Below are 5,319 nucleotides of genomic sequence, written 5' to 3' on the forward strand. Positions count from 1 at the left end.
GGAATAAAGAGAAATTTCACCACACTTCCATTAAAACCTTAAATTCTAAGTGAAAAGTTAGAAGTTTTAAAAAATGACTTCTTGGGAGAGTGATTTGAAGAAGAAGGAGGAGGAAGCGATGAGAAAGAATTTTTTTAGTCAGAGTGCACAAGAGATGTATAATGGTTTCCTCATTGTTAGTATCGAAGGAATAGTGGAGAAAATCACTAAGATTGAGGCTAACGTAGCTTCAATTGAAATGAAAGTGATGGAAGTTAATACATGTCTGGATCATATGGGATGGTAACTTAAGATGAAGTTTAGCCATACCAGTTTTATAGAAGAAGCAGACAAGGCAATGCATCTAAAGAACAAGTGGATTGAAGAAGATTCAACCAGAGTTATTAATCATTGTCCGTTCTTTCAAATATACATTCCAAATGCTAAAGGAGAGCTAACAATAGGGTAGAATTTGTTCCATTGACTAGAGAATGAAATTAAATTCATTGTTTTGTGTTTATTGTTAATGTTAAGTGTATTTAATATGTTATTTGTGATAATTGTCTAGTGTTTGTATTAGGAATTTTCTCATCCGAGACTATTTGGATTGAGAATTTAGGTATTTGAATATTTTTGTAATTATTCATGAATTAATATAAATGTTTTGTTTGTGTGAAATTTTGTGATATTTAGTGTTGAATCGAATTAGTTTAAACGATGAATCTTGAGTAAGAGGAGATTTAAGAGAGAAGAAAATAGTATATAGAATGATTTGAGACCATAGAGGATCAGTTGACTTAAACTAGGAATGCATTTCACTTACATAAAAAAAAAATCAAAATTTGTGCACTAGCGCCTAAGCACCAAAACCCGCGCTTAAGTGCTGCCTAAATCGATAGACTAGCACCTAAGCACCACCCATTCTCTCTTAAGTGCCGGTTCACAAAAACTTGTTCGCAAACGGTTTTAAGTGAATTTTTGGTCGAAAAACTCTATTAACGCACCTTAGCTCGCCTTCTTCCTCAATTTTTCATGATTTTCTAGGCTAGGGCATCACATATTTTGAAGATTTCTTGGTGGATTCAAGCCAAATTTGTTAGATTTGATCTTCCTAGGGTAAGAGCTTCACTTCTATGCAAAAATTATTAATTTTCACCATATATTTTGAGCACATTCATGAGAGACCCAAAAAGCACTATTCATGGTGAAAATTTTAGAAAAATTGATTGAAAATGTATGGATTTGTTAGTGTAAGCTTTTAGAAGTTGAGTTTAGTGATTTGGAGTTGATTGTAAAATTTATTTTGAATTTTATACATTTTTTAGAAAATGTCACCAAGAAGGAAGAGAAGGGGAAAGCTCTGTTCGATTCAAGTAAATTTGTTAGTTCGAGAGCTCAGGATTGGCATAACGATGCACTATATTTGAGAAAATTAATTCCTGAGCGATGTTTTAAAAATCTGGGAGGAGCTGTTGAAGAGTGATAGTTAGCCACCAGTGGGAGCGAATCTAATATTTTTTTGCTATCACTGTGATTTTAGTGGTACGAGAGTTCTATACTAATCTTTTGGAGGCTGATGAAGGAGGAGTCATAGTGAGGAGGAAGACAGTACCATTTTCTCTTAAGGTAATTAATCAGTTTTATCAATTGCCCCCAAGTACTTTATGTTTTTATTCAAACTATTGTCCTACTGAGGGGGAGCTAGATGAGATTGTATCATCTTTAACTATTGGAAAAGGATTATGGAAGATTACAAATGAAAGAAGGGCAAAATTGTATACTTCAAAGTTGGATGCCACAACAAAGGCATGACATTATTTTATTTCTGTTCTTCTACTGCCTACAAATCATTTATGTGAAGTGACTCAAGATAGCGCAACTTCAAAGTATTATATTCAGCAGTCCAAGCCTATTGACAAAGAAGGATTGATTTATGGAGTTATTACCAGTTTTACAGTCGTTGTTACTACTGCAGGTTTGAGATTTGCATCCTTTATCTTTTCATTAAGCGAGCAGGGTGATGTTTGATATGACAATTGGGAGGAGATCTTACAACCACTGAAGCCCATTACTAGTGTGAATGTCAAGACTTATTCACATCATTCTATTTTTGGTTGGAAGGGTGGATTCCCCAGTAGTTCTATTGCTTCAACCTCACAAGCCTCTACTTCACAGACTTCTACATCATGAGATCACACTTCTGGTTCTGATTCTCAGACTCAGTTATTACAAAAAATTTTAGATAATGCAATCACACTGTAGATAAGGTTTTAAACTTTGAGCATTTTGCAGAGCAGATGGAGGAATATATGAGAAGACGAAGTGATTATGAGGAAGAATACAACATAGCTATGGAGCATCTCAATGGAGGTAATCGAGATGCAGTATTTCCTCAATATCCTAGATATCCACCATATGAGCCTACATCTGCTTGACATAGTAATGATAGTTATGAGGAGAATGATGATTAGTTTGGATCTTTAGTTCTATTTTTTATTTTATATTTTCTGTTTATGTATTATTATGAACTATGGTTGGTGCAGGTAATCTCTACTTTTTTATTATGTATTCAGTTGAGATTGCAGAGATTGTTAGTTTTTGTTATGTTTTGTTTTGTATACATTATGTGATGTATTTATGCTTAGTGAAAAGTTGTTATGTGTGGTAGTAATTGTTTTAATTATGTTGTAGTATTTAGTTAGTTTTTATTGAACTTAGTTATGGAATCTTAGGAAGGTTTATAATTTAGCTAACTTGCTACTTAAAGCTGCATGCTTAAAATTTTCAATTTATACCAGTTATTTTTCTTTATGTTGCAGTCATGTATGTTTGTTAGTGTGTGTATTTGCTTTATGTTATACTCCACTGCATAGAAGTCTGATGAATCTCTACATTTTAAGTAAATTAAAATTTGATCAATTAAATTTTTATTCCTGTTTTTAATTTTAGTACTTGCATAACTAGGATATAAAAATTTCTGCAAAGCATGTTATAATTAGTATCCATCCTTGCTTAATTATATATGATGCTAAAATGCTTTATTACTCATAAAAATTTAAGTTTAGGGGAATGAAAAATTTTAAAGAAACTTAAAAGTTTATTTGTTCTCAAATGTATTTCAAATAAAATTTGATTTTGATTTGAAAAGTGATTATGTATATGAAGTTATATTAGGGAAGTAAAATTTTGATTTTAGAAATGAGTAAGAGAATTTTGTTAAAATTTATATTAATGAAGAAAAACTAAAAGTTAAAATTTTTTAGTGTAGAAATTGCTAAATATAGTGTAACTATCTTTAATCGAAGAAATTGTATTTTTGAAAAAAGTTAGAAATTTAGGCCTTTAAAAGCCAATCCAGATATAGTAATCCTTGCCAAAAAAGAAAAAGAAAAATAAAAATAAAAAGGAAAGAAAAAGTTAAAATATGGAGGAGAGCTTGAGGATTAGTGTCTAATCAAAAATTGGTTCCACATCTGATATTTTTAAAGTATAAGACTTGAGAAATTCTTAAACTTAAGGATATAATATAGTGAGTAAAATTATGCTTAATAAAAATTTTTAAGTGAAGAGGATAAAATGCTTAAACTCGATAGTTGGAAAATCTACAATATTTTTAAATTTGATAGGAACTCATATTTTCATACTTCTTAACATTAAAAATTTCTAAACCATAAGTTGGTCTCATTTACTAATATTTTTTCTAGATTGGACTACTATATTTCTACATCAAAATTTTGGTAACACCTAAAGAAACTCATGTACATTATCTACTTATGAGCTACCAAAAAGTCCTCTATTTTTTCCAATTTTTATCCATATTAATAGATCTCTAAAAATAACCAGGGATTTTGATACACCTAAAATATATAATGTTTTAATACACATTTTTATACCTGTTTTTGAGATATTACGCTTTAATGAAAGGTATCTGTGTGTTTTTCTTGCAGCTACAATCAAATGGATGAAAAATGCTAAAAAGAGTGAAAAATGGTCAAATTTGGAGTAGAATGAAGAAAATGCAAAAATGAACTAGGGTGCCTAAGCACATAGTTTGACGTCTAGGGGCCAGAGGTTCAGTTCCTACGTGTTAGGTACCTCGCGCTTAAGCGCCATAAGTAGTTACTTGATGAATTATTGAAATTGAGCAAATTTTTCATGAGGTGTTTAAGGAAACCCTTGATAAAAACATGGGAAATAACCCATGGATATAAAAGTTCATTCAATTGATTTATGAGGAGGCAACTTCTAGAAGATTCATTGAATGGAGACACCTTTTTGAAGAGACACCAAGGCACCCCTTGGATTTTTATTAGAACAGACTTAAATTTTCCAAGAGAGGAGGCCAACCATCCATTAAACTTCATAGTCCATTACCGCCGCCATCGCTGGCCACCTTTACTTTATTTTATTTTGAGTATTAGTTTGTATTATGATAGAAGGAATAGAATTTAAAGGAACTTCAAGGCATTTGGTTTTATCTTTGTGTTTACACTTGGTTTTAATTTACATTTCTTGTTTGTGTGCATGATTTCTACTTTTAAACTCATGTGTGGTTGTGTTTTCTTCATGGATTATGAGTATTTTTCTTTATCTTTTTCCTTAAAATGATAGGTGATTAAATATTTAAAGGAAGTTGTGTGAAGTATTAGACTTTAATGTTGGAAGAATTTGTGATGATTTAAAACCCTATACTTCATTTACTTCTAAATCTGACAAATTAAAATGTTAATACCTTTTGTGAGAACATGTAAGATCCGAGGTAGTATTGTCTCAGTCAACAAATGGTTGGGATCACATATTTTCACATATTGATTTCATGAATGAGAATATAGTTCATAGGGTTGAGTGCAAATATATAGGGAAATAAACTCTTCAAGGGTGTAGAATTAGAGGACTTTAGAGTGACAGACTAAATTCCCCAATTTGATTTATAGTATTAGAAACTAAAGCGAGAGCAAGATGTTAGCCCCCAAGTGGAGGGAGAAGAGAGAACTCTAGAGTGAGAGCTATTATATTCATTGCCTAGCAAGCCTTCAAGAATATTCAAACTATATATTAGCTAATGTTCTTTTTAGCATCTCTAATAAGGGTAAAGAATATTATTGCTCATATTTAGCACAACACATTTAACATATTTTCACAACAAAATTTTAATATTTATCATTGTTCATGATAAGGAAAAATATATTTTATTTATATTGCTTTCACCTTGCAAGTATTTTAGTTAAGTTAATTAGTTGCTTACTTTATTTTCAAATTATCAAAAACTATAAAAGGAATCGAACTTTCATTCCTAATTTAGCATCTTAAGTTTTTCTTAGAATGTATTACTAATTAAAA

This window comes from Phalaenopsis equestris, unplaced genomic scaffold (genome assembly GCF_001263595.1).
Source record: "Phalaenopsis equestris unplaced genomic scaffold, ASM126359v1 Scaffold000038, whole genome shotgun sequence".
Taxonomy (NCBI): domain Eukaryota; kingdom Viridiplantae; phylum Streptophyta; class Magnoliopsida; order Asparagales; family Orchidaceae; genus Phalaenopsis; species Phalaenopsis equestris.